Source organism: Lonchura striata, chromosome 10, assembly GCF_050655825.1.
Source record: "Lonchura striata isolate lonStrDom1 chromosome 10, ASM5065582v1, whole genome shotgun sequence".
Classification (NCBI taxonomy): domain Eukaryota; kingdom Metazoa; phylum Chordata; class Aves; order Passeriformes; family Estrildidae; genus Lonchura; species Lonchura striata.
The window spans coordinates 7,725,211-7,746,584 of NC_140712.1; the positions used below are offsets into that span (position 1 = coordinate 7,725,211).

Sequence of the window (21,374 nt, forward strand, 5' to 3'; positions counted from 1 at the left end):
ATGCTCCAGCCCTTGTGTTGAGCTCAGACAATGAGAATCTAGCTTAGCAGTGCCCAGGATGTGTAATTCTAGACACAAGTGACTTATCTGAAAAGCAACCCATCAGTCCTGGGTCAGTGGGGGTTCTCAATCAAAGCATTCCACACTCATATGGAAAAATACAAGGTCTCTGCAGACCATTTCTGGTGTGTGGTAAAGCTTCTTCAGGACACCTCAACTCTGCCAGACAGCTTCAGCTTAAACCTTTAAATATATGAAGCTGAAGCTGTATTGGGGAGGGTTAGGTTGGATATTAGGAAAAGGTTCTTCCCCCAGAGGGTGGTCAGGCACCGAACAGGCTCCCCAGGGAACAGTCACAGCCCCAAGGCTGCCAGAGATCAAGGACAGCACTCTCAGGCATAGGGTGGGATTGCTGGGCTGTCTGTGCAGCACCAGGAGCTGGATTTGATGATCCAATTCAGACCTCATGTCACATCCTCCAAGAGGCAAAGAGGCGAACCAAAGAATAGGCACAGCTAGCTTGACCTCCAGTTTGGAAGAGCACCCATGCACACATGTTTGGGAAGGGAAGGAAGAGAGTAAAAACACTGCATTTTCCCCACTTCCAGTGGTTTGTATTTCTGGGCCTCCCCAATTCAGTTTAGTCATCTGAACGTTCTGGGTATGATTGCTAGGGCTGTCCTGTGCAAGGTGAGGAACTGGACTTTGCTGATCCTTGTGGGTCCCTTCCAACTCAGGACATTCTACAATTCTATCAAGAACAGTCAGTGCAATCTCTTCATGAGTGTGTCCAGTTCTTCTCCGGACTCACACAAAGTTTTTGTAGCCACAGTAGTCCCTGGCTACTTGAACAACATCTGAACTCATCTCCTGTCAGCTCCATTTAACCCCTTCTGGACTTCATGGCAGCAGGAGTGGACTGTCCTGCCCCATGTACCCCTGATGGTTCTGTGACCTGACCTACCCCTCTGCTGACCCTTGAGTGTCAGACAGGTCTAAATAAACACTTCTTGGCAGAAGAGGAAGAGGCATGAACTTTGACTGCACGGACTCAATAAACAGCATTTTGCTGTGAAAAAATCAGTGACATCATCTGCTGATTATCAGCAGGTATCAAAACCAGCAGAGCAGCAGTGAAGCAGAAAGGACCTCAATGACACATTAAGGCTGTCTGCCCTCAAAACATGGAATGTAGCAGGGTCAAAAGGGGGAAAGTCATATGTTGTTGAGTACATTTTGCTGCCTTTTTGCCAAAACCAAACACATTCAATGCCTGAGGAAGAGATGGACAGAAAGATGAATGCCTTCATGACTGCACTTGAAGCAAAGCTCAGTAATTTGCAAATTCCTCCCTGAATACACCCCAAAGCTGATATGTACATTCATTCTGCTCAGCTGAAGAAAAAGACAGTCAGCCTTTATCCCAACTGTACTTGGGCTGTACTGCTGTACAGTGGGCTGTACACACTGTACTGCTCAGAACAGCCTTTATCAGCTCACACCAAGGTAAAAAAAAATTAAATTATACAAACCTGTGGCTTACAAAACACATTTGACAGCTCTCTCCTGTGGGAAGAGTAGGCTCTCCCAATTCCCTTAACTCATGAGCAGCCTGCATACCTCCAACACAGCAAGGAAATGCTGCAAACAGGTCTAGATCTCAATTCTGTATTTACAAAAGGAAAACAGCAAATATTTTTTGGAGTTAGTCCTAATGCCATGTCCAATGCAACCCCAGTACATGAAGGTTTGATATTCCCAGTAAGCTGCCTGTCCCTAACACATAACAGGGGCCTACACTTCATTAAATACTTCAGCAAAATATTGAAGGCTTCAAAACTGATGCCAACCATCTTTGTGATCAAAGGGAATAGAACAGTGCCTCAAATAAGACAAGAATAAAAAATTCAGAGAAAACATGAAGGCAACTTCAGGTAGAGTCAACTTACAACACATGAATATCATGGAATGAGATTCTTTAAATCTTGTAACTCATCAGGAACAGAGGCCTGCTTTTTCTAAATTAAATTTCATTATATGTTTTCCCTGACTCTACCTGAGGTGCTCCCAGCATGGAGCAGCACTGCGTGCTTCCAGCAGCAATCATTCCATATGATATGGTTTGGTGACACCTCAGCCTGGGAGCACAGAGATGTGACAGCCTGGCTGAGGACGCTCATGAAGAGAGCTCTAATTTATCCTTTCAATGAGAGCCTCTGATCCCAAGCCTTGACCTGCCTGGTACAGCTTCCAGAGTCTGAAACTCAAACAGGGGAAGCCCACCCAAGGAGTATTTTACTTTTCACTTTGTGATGATTTAACCTTTCCCCCTGCAGCAGCTGCAGATACTGTGCAAGGAACAGTGGTCTGGAAGAAGGAGAGTGTGTGGCTCAGGGAAATACAACCATATATCTTAATATGAAACACCTGCTTTTTACTCTTTTTTTGTTGCAGAGAAATGGAGTTTTTCCCTTTTGGTTTCCCTCGCTGCAAGAGCAGAGGGTATCCCACAACAGAATCCAGTAAGGGTCTGAGTGCCCTGAGTTCACAGAGAATGGTCAATACAGAGCATCCACCTTGACTAAACATTGAGTTATGAAAAATATTTAAAAGTGGGATTTTGAACTCTCATTATCTTATGGAAAAAGGCTTTGAGGAAGACTGATCACGATCTGCCCCAAGTGCCTCTACACAGCACTCACTCACCTTATACCACCCTGTGAAGCACACAGTATGCAGCTCACACACTCTCTGTTACCATTGTCACATTGCACTTTGCTCATATTTTGTACTACTATTATTTTCTTCTTTTCCAAGGATCCCTTTATGGGCTACATGAATCACACAGTTAATAGCCTTCTATTATCTGCAGAAGAAGTGTTGCCACTCCCAGTGCCTCTGGGAAGAGGGATAAAGCCCTCCTAAGTTTAAAGTCATACTAAATGGCATTTGGTGTCAGACACAGCTGAGTTCACACTCCGGGTGTCAACCTCAACCCTGACCATCATGCAGTAATACTTTGAAAAATAATAATAATAAAAACAAAATTAAAAAAAAAAATCCCCCCTATTCTAAGGAGTTTACTTGCAAGATCCCTTTGAGTCACATCTGAAGATGAGCTGCTTCAGTTCTTCCCATTCTTTTGAAGAAAGGATAACAGAGCTGCTGGAGCACTCGCTGCTCCCAACCTGCACAGCAATGATGATTTGCTCCACATTCCCTCCTTACTACATGGGATTACTCACTCATTAACAGACTCTTGATTTAGTGTAGTGCTCTTTCAAACAGCCAGCTCAGCTCATACACACACCTCTTCAGACCTAAGCACAAGCCAGCAACCTAAATGCAGATATTTAAGATCCTCTTTCCTTACTCAAGAGATTCAGAGAGCTCATCACACGCTCAGGTGACACCATGGCTCTCTAAAGAGAGGGAGCAACACTAAATTAAGCTGAGTAGTCCCCATTACTCAGGGCCTCTGCTGCTGCTCCTCAAGTTTTTAGGACCTCAGAGTTTTGCTCCTTCTGGTTCTCCTCTTCCATGTGTGAACCCCACAACAACCCAGATGTGCCCCAAATGTTAGGGAGATGCCTGCAGCCTAGAACTGACACCAGAATCAAACAGCACATCTGAAGGAAAACCCACACGTGCTCTCCGTACCCTGGAGCAACCAAAGAGCTGCAGGAACCCCCTGTGGTTTCTCCCCTTATCACACCCACTGCTGAGCAGGTCTAACTCATTACAGCAACAGGAGAAAACCAACGCAACAATACCTGGGAAACACTGTGCCAGGTCAGAAACTCAGGGCAGTTCAGGAACAGGTTTGACAAGCACTATATGGGAAAGGCAGGACAAAATCTCTCCTTTTGAGCATAGCAGGTACCTCTGTGGAGGTGACAGAAAAGACTTCAACCACTGAACATTCCACAATAGGATATTTCAATCCCAGGAAAAGTACTGAAACACTAAGTTCCATGTTTAGGTATGAAACTACATTAATGGCTCCTCATTCGTGTTTAAAATTACTAGTTTAATTGGTCAATGTCTGATTAAAACTAGATTTTTAGCAGGCATGGATTAGGAAGCTAAAAAAGCAACCCACAGTTGGTTGGTCAGCCACAACATGAACACAAGGGACATACTGGAATCACCCCTGTGTGTGTGTATAAATATATATATATATACACACACACACACATATACACTCCATGTAAATGTAATTAGTATGACACAGAGCAGGACTAGGACATTAACTTGTGCTGCTTCACTCTTGGCTGTCCCTGCCCCATTCTGGGCTATCAGCTGATTGCCAGCCCTGCTGCCTGCTGGATCCCACACTGGGAAAGCTGAAGAGAGGCATTATGATCACCTCCTCCCACTTTATGCATAAAAAGGTGGAATTTCAATAATTTTTCCCTTTTAAAGGGACCAAGAACTTTATGTTCAACTCCTTTCTTCATCTCTAATTTTTAATTTTATTTCCCTCCTTTCCATTTCTACCTATCCTCCCTGGAATGCTTTTACTCGTAACTCTCAGTACATTGTACAGCAAATCTTCTTTGAACAGCACAGCATGGGAGACCTGTAGATATGGACAGTATCCTGGAAACAGCTGGAGATTTCCCCTCCTGTAAGAATCCCTAAGGCATCCTCCAGAGCTCTTCAGAAATACCACCTCCTCATGCTGCCCCAGGATTCTGGAAAGGCAGGAGGTTCAAAAAGGTGGAATTAATAGTAGGAGAACACTTGTGTCAATTCTATCCACGACAATTGCAGATGATCCAGGCAACAGCAGACTTCTGCAGTCTGCTCCAGGATCTGCCACTGCTGGATTACAGATGTTGGCATGGACACAACTGCCCAGTCCTACCAGCATTCATTTTATGGACATGCTGATCCTGGGTTTGTCCCATCACTTTTGTTTGTCCAACTTCCTAAAACAACAGCTTCTACACAGCCCCAGAGCAACATTCAGAAGTTTGCTGCCTGCCTTTTAAAGAAATCCTCCCAATCCCAAGTGTCTCAGATATTTTAGACTGCCCATGATAGACAGCTTCTCTTCACCTTCAACTCCACTTTCTCTCTCCATTATCATTTCCAACCGTGGTGAAAGTGCAATGACCAGAAATGCACAACACAACAGGAGCAGTCACACACTCACCCACTGCAATTTATTCGGTGTATTATTCAACAACTCTAATCCTTAATCAGATTAATATTTCAGCCTACCAAAACATCAAACCATGTGTACTATCTGTAGCAAGCAAGAAACCAGTGCGTCAACAACAACCGAGTCATTGCCAGGGAGATGAATCCCAGCAGCTCTAAGCCGTGCCCATGCCAACCAAAAGGGTTTTGCCACTCACCTGCAAAGGGGTTTCTTTCACAAGGCAAAAACCCCCACACCACTCAGCACACTCCTGAACAGCATGGCAGACATCCAAAAATCCTGTTTGAGTTCCCAGCAACTCTTCCCATTCAGCTGGCAGCGTGCTGCCAACTTCAGAGGAGTCTGACATTTTTGGAGGATGGCAGAAGAACTCTGGAAGTACTCTGAGTATTCCTGAGTATACATTGAAGGCATCTTCTTCATTATACTTGTAGGTTGAATTACATATTTAATTAGTAACAGCTTCAACAAGAAATTGCTAAAGTTGAACATGGAGGATAAGTCTCACTTCACACAAGGAGGCAAACTCACACAAGGAAGCACATGCCAGAACTGGCCACCTCTGTGCACCATCTCACACATATTACAAACTTCTCCCAGAAGCTGAAGTAAAGTGTTATTTTGCACAGATAAGCTTCATGTTACCTTGAAGGCAAACATTACATTTCCCACAGTTAGGAAATTGCATCTGTATGAAGCTGCTTTGACTCAACTTCCGCTTTCAAGCTCTAATCTTCAGCATAGCTGTCAATTAGAAATGTCTGTTACCAAGTAATCTGCTCTACACACCACAACGTGTCTGTCTCCTTTGAAGCCTTAATACCCACTGGTGAGGATGGCTTTGTACCAGTAGATCACTCATGAACCTTTTGCGCTGTATTCAGATCCGGATTTAATTCCTGCCAACAGCCACACTGGAAGCGTTGGCCAATGACAAACACAAAAAGCTGTTTGGCATCCCTGAGCCTCAAAGCTCCGTCCACCACACAAAAATACTGTTTACCTGTTGAGAGAGACACAAGTAGAAAGTCCTTGCAGCACAAGGTCATACCAAGCTCGCTGGAAGACTAAATTTAGCCACCTGTGCCTCAGGCAAGTCTGTTAGTTATGGGAAGCTCGGATACTGGTGTGGAGCACTGTTCCTAGGGTAAATCCCATGGAAGACTTAACTCCATTTAATTGCAAATGATCTTGAAGCTATTAATGGGGAGCCCAATCCTAATCCATCAAAGAGGAGCTGTCTCCGAGTACCCCACAAACTCGGCACTGGGACACTGTGATCCTGTCAGGGCTGGTTTGCTTGGAACTGCTACGTTCAGAGTGAGCAAGAGGAGCTCAAGAAGATGTAACAGATGGGGTTTCAGCGCAAATATATTTCAGAACACCTCCTTAGCAAGCACATTTCCTCCTCTACCTCACCTCACACTACAGTTCTAACAGCTACACGAGAGCGGATAGACAAGAACTCAGGGATTATTCCAAGCTTCAGTAAATCTTAGCAGAGGCTGACTGAACAGTTTGTCAAGACAAGCCCCAGTTCACCAAAAGGTGTATCAGCCAACAGTTTTGTCAAATATTTAATAATTTTCCAAGCCAAAGAGGCAGGGGTGACTCAGTTTGTTCCAACTGTGTTAGGTCTCAGGATCAGTATCAACCACAAGCCCATGGAAGGACCTCAGCAGCCAGCTGAGGTTTGATAACGAGGATCACTGCAAGACTCTATCCCTAGGAAAAAACAATTTCAAGAATCTGGTTTCAAGACACCACTGAGGAATTTCTGAACTATCTGCCTCAGCATGACAGGCCTTCAGAGATGCTCAAGAACCTATTTTCATGCCAGAAACTCAAACAGGAGGACTAGCTCAAGCATGCAAAGCCAGGATTACTAAGATGACTGCACCAAGTCCAACCAGGCACAAGGTTTCTCACATTACATGCTGAGTGTATATGGTCCAAAAGGCATCTGGGACTCACGCTCCATCCCCTAATGCCTCTGCAAACAGATGGTGTCACAGAAGGCTACCTGAACATCCAACAGTCACCCTGCTCACATCACTGCTCTTACCAAACCCATCCTTGCAGAGGCCCCAGCCAGGAGGATGCCATGACCCCCAAGTCCCTCATCCAAAACCTGTTATCACCACAGCAGCCACGTTCCCCCCAAACCCCCATCTTCAATCACATTGTCTCCTTAAAGTCAAAGCACCAGGAAGAACAGAACAAGTGGCTCCAAAACATCCCACTGCCAGTCATGGATCATGACAGGCAAAGGCATTCTGGCATGCCCAGTAATTCCTAACACCTAGAAGGGATAAAAACCACCAAGTACCAGCACTGCACCCAGCAAATCCACACAAAACCAAAGATCTGTGAATTGTGTTGGAGCCTAACGCCAGTTTTGGATTTTAATCACAGAATATCAGGGATCTGAGCAGAGATATTCCCCCCAGAGATGATTTACCACACTGGCATTGCATCTATCACAAGTCAAACTGAAGCCTCAGCACTGCCAACACTGCACAGAGCTGCTTCAGAATGGGAAACTGGTCAAAACCTTTCCAACGAGGGGACAGCTGGGAAGCAGTATCAAATGCCAAAGTGGCTACAGGTCTGATGTCAGCTGCAGCATGATCATTTGGAGAACACAAGGGCCTCCAAAGCACCCAACCCAGCACTGAAGGTAAGCCAGCTGAGGTAGGCTGTGGCTAGAAAAACGAAAGAACAACCAGGGAATGAAAATTATTCAGGGTGGGGAAGCATCATAAAATCATAGACTGTTTTGGGTTGGAATGGACATTGAACACCACCTTGTTCCACCTCCTGCCATGGGCAGGGATACTTTCCACTAGACTAGGCTGCTCCAAGCCCCATCCAACATGGACTTGAACACTTTAAAGAACCTCACTACCTGGAGGAATGACACACAGCAGGTGTTTTGGAAGTGTTTATTTCCATCTAAGAAGTTACTTAAAGCACGTGCTGCCCCAGTCCCTTCCCCCAGCACAAACCAGAGTGCTGTGACCTGCCAAAAAGCGACAGCAAGGATGAGTCCGCATGAAACTCCTAGAGGCGAGACCTTTGAAGTCTAACCCGGACTTGAAAAGAGACAACTACAAAGCCTGTGGCCTCTGCTTCATTAAAATAAGATGTTAAAGGTTCTTAAGTTTCATTTGCTCATTGAAACTTGTTCTTTTAAGATCTAGGAAATAAAAATAAGCTGAAGAAACTAAACTGGACTTGTGCATTACAAAGGAAGACAGTTACAAGGAAACTAAGGACGGCCAAGATCGGGCAGGATGGGATTGCTGCACAACAAACAGCTTCTTCCAACCTTGGGCAGGGTCAAACTCTTCCACTACACTTGTCAGATCTGCTGCCTTCCATGAACGATATTAAAGCTGGATTTTAGAGAACTGCCTCTCATTTGTTGTAATAGACCCAAACAAACAGCAGTCAGATCCAGAAGGAATTTTGAGTGATGAGGAATGAAAGCTTGGAGATACAGCAAGTCTGAGAGACTTCAAACTGCTACTCTTGCAAAACCCACCTAAAGAATTTTAGACATGAGAAATAACGTTAATGGCTGGGCTCAATGATCTTAAAGGTGATGCCAACCTGAACAAGCCAATGAGTCGATTTATGTATCCCTCCTTGCTGAGCACAACATTAGACAGATGCAGACAGATTTCCTGTGTTAGTTTTCCCTGTTGTGAGCCCTCCATTAATGTGAACAATGACAGCTGAAATGGTCTGAATCTATCCTCTGACCTGTAACGCAGAAATAAATGTGCAAAACAAAGAAACATTGAGTTTGGCTTATTTCTACAAACAAGATATAACCTGTGCCAGGGCCTCACCACCCTCACAGAAAATAATTTCTTCCCAATATCAAAGCTAACCCTACCCTCTGGCAGTGGGAAATCATTCTGCCTTGTCCTGGCACTCCAGGCTCTTGTCCCAGCTCCCTCTTCAGTTCTCCTGAAGCTTCTTTAGGCACTGGAAGGGGCTCTGAGGTCTCCCTGAAGCCTTCTCGTGATGAACACTCCCAGCTCTCCCAGCTTGGCTCCAGAGCAGAAGGACTCCAGCCTGGATGCCCTTGGTCTCCTCTGGACTGGCTCCAGCAGCTCCACATTCTTCTGATGCTGGATCCCAGAGCTGGAGGCAGCTCTGCAGGTGGAGTCTCACCTGAGCAGGGCAGAGGGACAGAATCCCCCCTCACCCCTGTCCTGCTGCCCACACTGGGTGATCAGCCCAGGGCATGGCAGGGGTTAAATCATGAACTGAGATCCGCAGCAAACCAGTAGGATGGAAGAGACTATATTTTCTAACATAAAATAAATAGCTCCAGGAAACATGTCAGACAGGTTGGTTTCACAGAGTTCAAATAGGTTTCTCCTACAACTTGATGTAACTACCTCTGGCACTGATGCACAGCGATTCCTTGTGGGCTGGGAAAAAGGAGCAGCTCTATAGGAAGCAGGTATTTCAGAGTTTTTTTAACCTCAGCACAAACTGCATGAACTCCCCAGGCTTTATCACTAGACATTAAAACATGTATATAGGACAGCAGCTACTCAGGATATTTAATAAATTATGTGGTCTCCTCTAATGCACCCCACACAACATGGCCAACTCATCTAAGAGAGTTACAAAGACACGATGACCTCAGGAAAAAGATTTGGGACTGCAAAAAAACCTTCACATCTTTGTAAACAGCCACAATATTCCCAACCTAAAGGAATGTCATAATATAACTGTAAGAAGAAGGAAAAAAAATGAGCAGGAGAGCAGAGGCAGACAGGAAAACAATTTTCCCATCTCCCTGGTGAATATCCCCAATTCCTGCATTAAATGCTCAGAGTAGCAAATCCAAGCTATTCAATTGTCTTCCACCACACAGAAATTGTCAGGCTGATCTTGAGGGTGGAATCACTGTCAACTTTTCAGGCTGTTAAGCTGTTCTCCTGAAGAGATTTGCTCGAAGATGAGCAAAGCAAACCAGAAGATTCAGACAGGTAAGAGACACCTATCCATTGCAGAAGATGGGCTGCTCCAAATGGATCTGACAAGAAGGAAGAACCTACAAAAAGCCAGGAGAAAATGGTAATTTCACCCCTATTGAGTTTCATTGTTGCTTTTGCCAATTTATAGGAAAAAGGGAATTATTTAAAAGGTAGGAAGAGTCTGATGAACCAGAAATTAAATGGGCCATTTAACAAGGAATTCAAATATCTCCTCCCTCAAGTGAAAAACAAAGGTTGGGGGCTGGGGGGTGTTAATGTGGAACAGAGATGAAGTAGGTACAAAAATTCTGAGATACTACCGCTTCATATAATCCCAGAATGGGTTGGGTTGGAAGGACCTTAAAGCCTATCCTATTCCATCCCCTTGTCATGGGCAGGGACACCTTCCACTAGCCCAGGTTGCTCCAAGTCCCATCCAGCCTGGCCTTTGGGCACTTCCACAGGTGTGGCAGTCACAGTTTCTCTAGGCAACCTGTGCCAGGGCCTCACCACCCTCACAGGGAGGAATTTCTTTCCAGGAACACAAATAACCCCATCCTCTGGGAGTGGGAAGCCATTCCCCCTTGTCCTGGCACTCCAGGCAAGGGTACAGCCAGCAAAAGAGGAGGGAAATGTCCAGAGGCAAAATTCAGGCTGAGAATAGGAAGGCAATGAGCAAGAGTTGCGTGACAGCATCTCAAAGAATGGCTCCCACACTTGGGCTTGGATTCATTAGGATCTGAGAAGGTTTTGGGACAACTGGAAGCCTGTAAAAGAACAAGGACTGAATGTATCAAAACAGCACCATGACAGTGGCCCCTGCAATCAAAATTAAAGGTTTCTCTCACACTGCAGAAGAGGAAAGCCAGCAGATCCAGAGAAGAGTATATTTGAGGAGGATGCATCTTTGGGGGGAAAGAAGGTGATTCATAAGAGCCTCATCTCCTCAAGAACTCCTACAGATGGGACAAGAATTAGCCATGTGAAAATCCCCTGCTAGAAAAGAATCAACACAGTGCAAGTCAGATGGAAAGACAAAAACAAGGGTCAGGAGTGTTTCTGCACAAATGCTTTAAGTCTAAAAGTATGATGGAAAAACTCAAATAACACAGTGGAGAGTAGAGGAGCCACTAGACATTAAAAAAACACACAGTGTTAACCAGGCTCCATGTCCCACATGTCACCAGAGCAAATGCCAGGTCAGTGTGTGTGACACCAGGACCAAGTTCTTCAATAGCAAAAAGTGATTCCTTCCCAGCAGTGGATGAGAGAAGCAGCAACTCATAGAACCATGGAATGTTTGGATGAGAAGGGACCTTAAAGCTCATCATGTTCCATCTCCTGCCATGAGCAGGGACACCTTCCACAATCCCAAAGTGCCCCAAATCCTGTTCAGCCTGGCCTTGGACACTTGGACGCTCCACTTGGGACAGACACAGCTTCTCTGGGCCACCTATGCCAGGGCCTCACCTTCCTCACAAAGAAGAATTTCATCTTAACATCTAATCTAAACTAATTCCTGACTTCACCTTGGATAGCAGTAGGAATATTGGTGTGAGCCCTACAGTGTGATCTGACCAAGCAATCAAAGCCAACCCATCTCTGGAGCAAGGCTAAATGTCCAAGAAGGAAACAAAATCTAAATTTACAAGCTTTTAGTAAGGGAAAAAAGGTTAGAAGCCACATGATCTATTATTGTGTTAATAAATCATCAGTCAACATCTCCCAAAAATTAAAATTGTGTTTATACACACTCTTGAGTATGTTGAGCTTGGCTTTTGGTAGCAAAATATGATGAGGTGACAGTAACAGCCTCACTATAACCCAAAGTCACACAGGAGGAGATGGGGAAGTGCCCTTGGTTAAAGCTGGTACTAGAAAGTCTCTTGGCCCAGCTTTTACAGAACAATTCAGCAGAGTCTGGACAACCCAGCTCAGGCAGCCATGCTAGGCAAACCAGAGCTGGCCTAAAGACCAGCCTAAATTGCTGCAGGGCTAATTATATTGTACAAAATGAAGCTGTGTCTCAGAAGTCAGGGGCTGTTGTCTTTTTTACCCTTCTCCTTCTTCCTTTTGCAGTGGACGGAGCACATCAACAAGAGAAAATCAGCTGATACACTCCATTGAAAAAAGCAAGAATACTACAAGGCAGAATCCACCAAAGATCTCTGGAGATAAAAACTACAGGATAAAAGGAAAAATCCTTCATGTACAGAAATAACTGGTAAAGAAGGGAGAAGAACATATCACTGGTCCATTCTGCAGCAAGGACTCACCAAAGGATTCTGCTTTACACAGAGCTGTGTTACTAAGATGACAACATTTGCTACTCTGAATAATTCAGGATGAGAAGTAAATAAGAGCAATGACTCCAAGGAATTGCAGTAAAATCTCGTGATATGAGTGGGTGATACAATTCACAGAGCAGCACATCAGGAACAACCACCCTAACGTCAACTTCAAGAAACATGACAGACTGAACTCATGCCAACCCTAGGAAGCAGGACTACAGCAGAATATTCCACCAAAAAACATGGCTCCATGGTTTTTAAGATCACTAATGAACAAGCACAACATTTGTAATTACAGAGACAATAATATAGGATAACATACCTCTAAAAAGGTATCTGCACCATAAATATAACCCAGCACCTCTGTCAATGTCCTCCATTGTCCTGTGCCCCACTCCTCCTGCCTTACCTGTCTCAAGGAGGAAGCAGAGCTGAAGCAGAGCTGGTAATGACATGAAATACAAGAAGAGCTACAGAAAGTCTAAATATATGAGGACAATTCAGCCAAGAGACTATCAGGAATGGAAAAAGTATTTTCCTAAAATCATTAATATCATGAAGAGAAGTGTAAAGGTTCCTAAATTCAACACCTGGCTCAGGGAGGTCATGAACTGCTGGAGAGAGAAAAATAAAACATTATTTCCCTGGATTAGATCTGCTGTGTTTGTGTTCTCCCCTCCCCAAGCATCTGCTCCTGGTTACCAGCGAGCAGGATACCAGGCCAGATGGATTCCTGGTCTCATCTGGTAGCACTTTTTAAGGCATTACACAGGATTTCATCTGTTAACCTGAAAATACACAGTGGCTGATTGCTTCCTAAGAGCTGGAAAAGGGAGCAGTGTCAGGGCAGGGAAAGCTGCAAGTGGCTGTGGACTAGGATGGACTTAGGAACTTGCCCAGCTCACAGCTCCCCTCAGAGTGGAGTTCTGAACCTGCCTGAATAGTTTCCATTGGTGACTCCAGCACAGCAAACCAAGTTGTTGCCAACACAGAGAACTGGAAAAGCATGAAAACTCCTATGGAAGAGCAAGATAGATGGACTGGAATGAGGCAAGGTTACACACTTCAGACTTCACAAGAAACACTACTATGAACTAGAAAGCTCTTTAATCCAGGGAAAAGAGAGACAGGATATTAGCTTGCTGCCATGTCCCATGAGCCACCAACCTGCCTCAGACATGAAGGATATCAGCACAAAGGACTTCTCCGTGACACGGCACAGCATCCCAGAGAGCCCTCCCCTGCCATTCCCTGCTCTGCTCCCCTCAGGGATTAGCTTTGAGCAAACATGTGCAGGGAAGAGAGCAACAGAGAACAGAGAAAAGAGTGACTGTGGTTCGAAAATACAGAGCCAACAGCTGGGCCAAGCTTTTCGAAAGCACCAATGGAGAGAAGAGCTGATTTATAGGAAGCAGCTCTGGCATAAACACCAGCAGGTATGTCCCAGTTAAATGTATTGTGAGAATCTGGTGTGAGTTTCCAGCCCTCATGTCCAGAAAACAGAACTTACACGAAGTACAGCAAGGAGCCCAAACTTGTGAGGGCTTTTGGCCAGCCGTTGAAAACACACAGTTAGAGATTTGCAGAGGAAAGCAGAGAGATGAGACTCCTCTTCCCCACCACACAACAGCTCCTAAAGAATACAAATTGTGGCAGCCCAGTCCAGAAAAAGTTATTTCAGGGCAGGAACTGTTTAAAGAAACACTTGTATCTGAAAAAAGCTTAGGTGCTTACGAAGGGTGTGAGCATAAAGCCCTGATTTTATCAGGCCAATAGTCTAAAATTGCACTGGAGTCAGCAAGATTTTTGCCAAAAAGCTGGAATATCAGCGGTGCCGGGGAGCCGCTACACCAGCAACCAGAACTTCAACATGGAAACTGAGATTTCCCTGGCACCTCTCACCTCCATCCTCCACTCTTCCTAAGTACATCTGCATGTTTTTTTACTAATAATGATTTCTTTTATTACACACCATGATATTTAAATTCTTTCTTATCTGGTCACACCTTGCCAGCGGTCACCTTCCCTGAACAAGAACTCCTGCTGATATTTATCATTGGCAGCACCTCCAGCTCATCCCTGACTCCAAGAGCTCCAGTGTGAACCCAGATTAATGTGCAAATAACCGGTGTGTGCATCTCTCTACGACAGCAATGTCATGAAACCCAAACTCTCTCATCAGTAACACTTCACCATCCAGGTGGCACTTCTAAAACTTGAGCAACTGGCAAGCATTGAGGAATTTTGCAGCCTGAATCTCTGCAAACTCATAATTCCAAGGCACTCTTTGTGTTTTTTGGAATGTGTCTGTGGGAAAATGCTGCTAATATTTGATAAGGGCTTCTCAACAGGAACAAAGCTCGTGATTCCCAGTTTACCCATCAACCTCTCCCAACAGAGTTACCAACACAACACTGAACCAGGGATGTAGGGATGGTTTATCTGGGTAGATCACAGCCGGCAGCTGGGGAGCTGAGAGAATGAAAAAGCAGATCCTGAAGAACCTGGGGAGTGGCTGCACAAGCTGACAGGCATTAGGTCACTAGTAAAAAAAACCAGTCAAGTCTGAGGTCACACCCGTGACAGTGGGACTTCAGGCAGGTCATAGAAACCAGAAATGAGTGAGGTAGAAAATGTCACATGAAGTCAGGCACAGGAGGCAGCCCAACAGAGCTTGGACTCTGCTCAGAAGACTTCCCAGGAACAGAGAAGTCACTGTCAAGAAAGGCTAAAGGGGACTGCTGGTAGCCGTGAGACATTTGGAAGGGAAGATGTAACTAACCCTCCTGAGGCAGCTGAGCTGCCCCATCCCTGGAAGTGTCCAAGGCCAGCTTAGACGTGGTTTGGAGCAGTATGGTCTAGTGAAAGTGCCCCTGCCCACGGCAAGGGGTGGAATGAGATGACCTTTAAGATTTTCCCAACCCAAGCCATCCCGATTCCGTGATTTAGATAAGACAACAAACCCCAGCCCTTAGAGCTTCACAGTGTGCCAAACAGCATACAGAAATTCTTCCCAGACGTAGAGGGGATAAATAACTTCTTCACACAAATAAGTTGCTGATACACCTCCAGTTACACAGAGCACTTCGCTCCCTCAGACCGGGAACACCACCGGGTCCAGCAGTTCCCCAGGCACCCCCAGCTCCTTCCCCGGCAGGTCCCTGCCCGGCACCGCCGGGACAGTCCCTCAGCTCGGGCTGCTCCGACCCGAACCCCCCCGTTCCGCCCCGCGGGCAGCACCAGCCCAGCGCCCCGAACCCACACCGGGGGCAGCTGCGACCCCCGGGGTCCCTCGGGCCGCCCCACGGCGGCTCCTCCGCCGGCCGGCCGGAGCCGCAGCCGCCGCACCGGGAGCGCCGAGCCCGGCGGAGCCTCCGCCGCGGGCGGGCCGCGGGAGCCGCCCCCCGCCCGGGCCCCGCGCCGCGCCCCGCGCCCCCACCTGCTCCGCCGGCGCTGCGCTCCGCGGGCGGGCCGGGCCGGGCTGGGCCGGGCCGGAGCCGCCGCTGCCGCTGCTCTCCCCGCGCCCGCCGCAGCTCCTCCCTCACGGCACTCGACGGCCACAGCCCGACCCGGCAGCGCTCGGCGCCGGCACCGCCCCGCGCGGCTCCGCCCTATGGCCGCGCCGCGCCCGCGCCGCTTCCGGGGCACCGCGGGCCTGGAAACCGCGTGGCGTTGCCAGGGGGAGCGGCGGCCGCGGGGCTCCGCTCCCGGCCGGGCTCGGCGGCAGCCGCGCTCGGCACCCGCCGCGTTCGGCGTCAGCCGGGGCTCAGCATCCTCCGGGGCTCAGCTTGGCAGTCCACTGGGACTCACCGTCCTCCGGGGCTCAGCACCCAGTGGGGCTCTGCATCCTCCGGGGCTCAGCTTGGCAGTCCACTGGGACTCAGCGCCCTCCGGAGCTCAGCACCCAGTGGGGCTCAGCATCCTCCGGGGCTCAGCTTGGCAATCCAGTGGGGACTCACCGTCCTCCGGGGCTCAGCACCCTCCGGGGCTCAGCACCCAGTGGGGCTCGGCATCAATCAGGCTCCACACAAATCTGGGCTCAGCACCCAGTGGGGCTCTTCATCCTCTGGGGCTCAGCTTGGTAATCCACTGGGACTCAGCGCCCTCCGGGACTCAGCACCCACCGGAGCTCAGCACTTACCAGAGCTCAGCATCAATCGGGCTCCACACAAACCTGGGCTAGGCACCCAGTGGGGCTCAGCATGCTCCGGGGCTCAGCTTGGCAGTCCACTGGGACTCAGCGCCCTCCGGGACTCAGCACCCAGTGGAGCTCAGCATCAATCGGGCTCCACACAAACCTGGGCTCAGCACCCAGTGGGGCTCAGCATCCTCCGGGGCTCAGCTTGGCAATCCACTGGGACTCAGCACCCTCCAGGGCTCAGCTTGGCAATCCACTGGGGACTCACCATCCTCCGGGGCTCAGCACCCTCCAGGGCTCAGCATCCACCGGAGCTCAGCATCAATCGGGCTCCACACAAACCTGGGCTCAGCACCCAGTGTGGCTCTGCATCCTCTGGGGCTCAGCTTGGTAATCCACTGGGACTCACCTTCCTCTGGGGCTCAGCACCCACTGGAGCTCAGCACCCAGTGGGGCTCTTCATCCTCTGGGACTCAGCCTGGCAATCCACTGGGACTCACTACCCTCCAGGGCTCAGCATCCATCAGGCTCCACACAAATCTGGGCTCAGCACCCAGTGTGGCTCTGCATCCTCTGGGGCTCAGCTCAGCACCCCCTGGGGCTCAGCATCCGCCAGGGTGGTCCCTTCCAACCTGAACCATTCCTTGAGTCTGTGGAAGAGAAGCAGAAACCCACTGGGGTTGTCACCTGGATGCTCCCAGGCTCATTCTGGTGAAGAACTTGGCGTTTTCCAGATGGATGTTTTAAACTGGCATATTCATAGAATCACGGAATCACGGACTGCTTTGGGTTGGAAGGGACCTTAAAGACCACCTTGTTCCCTCCCTGGGGACCTTAAAGACCATCTCGTTCCCTCCCTGCTGTAGGCAGTGACACCTTCCACCCAACCAGGTTACTAATTCCTTGAAAATGGTTGAAAACATCATGAGGAAAAACTTCCTCCCCGGTGTGCAGGCCTCCAGCCTGGGGACAATTCCATTATCCAGCCACACACATAACAGCTTGCCAGCATATGGGCCCTACCAAGGATAAACCAAAGGTTTATTTGGAAAATGTGTTTAGATCCATAATTTAGGCATTACAATTATTTATTTCTCCTACTACCTTGTAATCCTGAGGCCGAGCTTGGAATTTTTTCCCTGATGCTGTTGTTAGCCGGAAAAAAAAAGCCCAGATCTAATCAAAATGGACATTTCACTTTAGGTTTTTGCTTTCTCTGTTCAGAACTATATGCACTCGCCTGACTCAGTACAGGTTTAATAAAGGCTTAATATTTCTTATTAAACATTTTAAATTGTCAATATCAAAAGTAGAGTGTCTCAATCCAGCCACCTGAAAAGCCTGTCCTGGCAGCATCTTGTCAAACCCTAGCCTGAGTCTCTACTCCACAATGAGTTTATTTTGCTTATTCTTTGTGCTATTATCTGTGGAAAATAATAATAATGTGTATATCACAGTATTGACAATATCTTTGATCAAAGGGAGAGGTATTTTTGCAATTCAGCTCCCATTTTTTCTACTCTGAACCATCTGGGCACTCCCAAAGAGCATCTTAATTCTGAAAAATGATTTATCATCAATTTTAGTCTGAGTTGTTTTTCTGCTAAGTCCTATTAAATGTGTGGATTCTCATTAGCCCTGTGATAATCCCTTGGGAGTTTATCTGAACCAGCCTGCGTGTTGAATGAAGGGGGTGGGGGTGGGTCAAAGCTGACCCAAAAACGTTTGGGGTGAGTGAGAACAGCAAAGGAGGTTCCTTGCCTCCTCATCCCCAGCCCAAACAGGTGAGATTCCAGCCTGATTCCCAAGCACCTTCTTATGAACAGAAAGGAAACATCCTGCTTCTCTTGCTGCATCTCTGGCTGGGATGAAGTGGCTCGTGGAGCTGGTGGGCAGGACAATTCCCCTTTGTCCAGAGCAGCGAGAAGGACAAAGAAGCTCCTGTTGAAGATCAGGCACAGGGAGGCACCACCCCAACATGCCAGCGTGGGCAGGGGGGACCCTACAGACAGACTTCATATCCTTCTGAGTAATGTCCAAAGGGGAAAAAAGCAAAGTCAAAGGAAAGACAAAGCTTAAAAGTGCATGTTTTGGCAGAGGTGAGAATATAGGAGGTACCAAGGGCTCACCCGTCTCTCTTCCAATAGAAACAGCCCTGTAACCACTCAATCCAGAGCAGGAATATACACAAACAGGTTTGGAATTTACCAAAATTAATAGTGCTCTAAAAGGAGTCGAGTGTTATCTCCCTTAACATTAGCAGGCAACACCTGAACTCTAAAGCAGGGAGGCTGCCCTCCAAAGACTGGGAAGTCAACAATCACAGCTCTAAATGGGACATGGTCTGGTGACAGAAAAAGCCTTGAAAATCAGAATAAACGATGAAACCCCCTCATCTGGGGATGAGATCCCTGAGATCTGGCAGTGGATTTCCCATGGCGGGGTAAGAGGTCAGCAGCCTGACAGCTGATGGCCCTGCTCCCCTCCCCTCTGTCTCTGTCCCCACGGCCCAGACATCTGCTGTCCCCGCCGAGCAGCTGCCCCCCTGTGCAGCCCTGGCTGCAGGACAGCAGCAGCAGATCCTTCCTTCCAGCTAAATCCAACAGAAATGTGCTGTCTGTCCTGTTCCGGACTTGAGGGGAGAAGGGGTCTGCCAGGAAAAGCTCAAAAGTGCTCTGGAGCAGCAGCAATTTGTAATTATCCCTATGAAGAAAAGGAAAAGCCTTAGGCTATGGGGATAAGATAGGATGGCATCTGTTTCATCACTGTCTCTTGCCCAAAGATCATTTTACCCTGTAAGATTTAAAATTCAATATATTAGGCCCTCAGGAATTCTTATTTCCTAAACGCTTCCATCTCCTCTCCTAAACACTTTGTTTACTCACTTTGCAGCTGTTTTTGGAGCATCCAGCAGCTCCTGCTGAACCACATGCCCAGTTGTGCCAGCAGTGACTCCTGAGCTCTCATTTGTGATGTGGGTACATCCAACATCCCCTGGGGAAAAGTGTGGGTGCCCCAGGCTGGGTCAAAAGGAGCTCTTGGACCTTCAGGCTCAGCTGAGAACAGTTTATTGCTCATTAGTGCTCTCAGGGCTGGGATGTTCTCAAGGTCAGGGGTCAGATAAATAATTTGGACTACTGGAAGAAAATTGCATGTGTTGGGATGGAAATAAAATCTGCTGGGGGGAGTGGGTTGCCCTCAGTGCCCATCCCTGACCCTCCAGCACTGCTGGGTTTGAGGAAGCCACAGGGATTCAGCTGCCGACACGGGATTTTGTTGAAGCCATTTCCTTACCTGGCAAGATAACACAGACTCAGGAAATGAGCAATTCCAGTCTCTCGTCCATGCATTTCTATATTCTCTTCACGTTTCCTAAATAAACTGGTCCCAGGCAGAAGGCGCCGTGTCTGGTCCTGACACAGCCCAGCGTTTGTAGCTGAAGCTGCTGCTGACATCTATGGTCAGCCTGGGGTACTGGTGTTCAAAAGTGTCGGAGTCCCGGGCTGGATGGGGTTGGAAAAATCTTTCAATTCCTCTCAATCCTCCCCCTGCCACGGGCAGGAACCTTTCCACTATCCCAAGGTGCTCTAAGCCCCATCAAACCTGGCCTTGGGTGCTTGTACAGGGCAGCCCCAGCTTCTCTGGGCAACCTGTGCCAGGGCCTCCCTGCCCTCCCAGGGAGGAATTTCTCCCCAATATCCCATCCAACCCTGTCCTCTGGCAGTGGGAAGCCATTCCCCCCGATCCTGTCACTCCAGCTCCTTGTCCCAAGTCCCTCTCCAGCTCTCTTGGAGCCCCTTCAGGCACTGGAAGGGGCTGTCAGTGAGTTGTGACATTCATATGGTTTTAACCAAAATATCATTATTAATAGAATAATCCCTTAAAATCACAAGAAATTACCTCAGAAGTGAAAACTACTCTGAAGATATAAAAGTAATACTGACTGGATTTCCAGCTGAGTTTTCCCCTTAGGAGGTTCTCTGGACCACACCTCTTGCCCTAAGACTGTAGAAAGCCCCTTTCACAGAGAAAACCCGTTAGGTGCTGTAACATTACACCCAGTACAGTGATACAGACAATTTATCTGTAAATTAATTTTCAACACTGTGCATGACCCCTCTTTACCACATTAAATTTCACTATTAATTATATTGTTGGACTGAAGTACTTCTTGAGATTGATGGGAATCCTTCAGCACAGGTGTCAGCATGGGTGAAGCTCTCTCAGCATTCTAAGACCCACACAGTACCATTTTAAGGAGATTTTTATTGGAACAATAATAGCTGAGGAAAAAAAAATAAACCAAAAAAGAAAAAACACAACCAGGCAAGCTTTTGGACCTAGAAATCTCTTACAAGTCCGGTCTTACCTGTAATTTTATTTTGGGTTGTCTGGATCTCCTGAGCTTTAGCACTATCTCTCTTTCTGAATTTTCCCCCTCATTTTCAGAAGAGCTGGGTGCTGTTCCTGTTTCCCTATAGACTCAAAGATTAGCATCAGGGGCACAGCTGGAGCTAAACCAGCTCCAGCTCCAGGGAGGGTGGGCTGAAGGTCACCCTCCCGTATTCCCGTTGGAGCAGGAAAGAAGCCAAGTAAACATCTTCTCCTGCATTTTGTTCTTATTAAAAACCCAGCTTTAAGACTGCAGGTCCTGTTGTAAATATTTGGATTTTATCTGTGCAGATGGAACATATTTATTTGTTTATTAGAGGCAAAAGCAGTTTAGTTGCTCCTTAGTACCAAGTTTTGCTCTTTCCTGAGGTTCCCAGCAG

General features: G+C 47.4%; 1 protein-coding gene across 1 annotated transcript in view; it reads right to left on the reverse strand.

Moving 5' to 3' along the window:
* CSNK1G1 (casein kinase 1 gamma 1) overlaps positions 1-16,040 on the reverse strand; it is a 93,482-nt gene extending 77,442 nt beyond the window's left edge. Inside the window, exon 1 of the mRNA XM_021554255.4 lies at positions 15,904-16,040. The gene's annotated coding sequence lies outside the window, so the exon portion shown is untranslated. The remainder of the gene's footprint in view (positions 1-15,903) is intronic.
* Between the last annotated feature and the right edge of the window lie 5,334 nt (positions 16,041-21,374).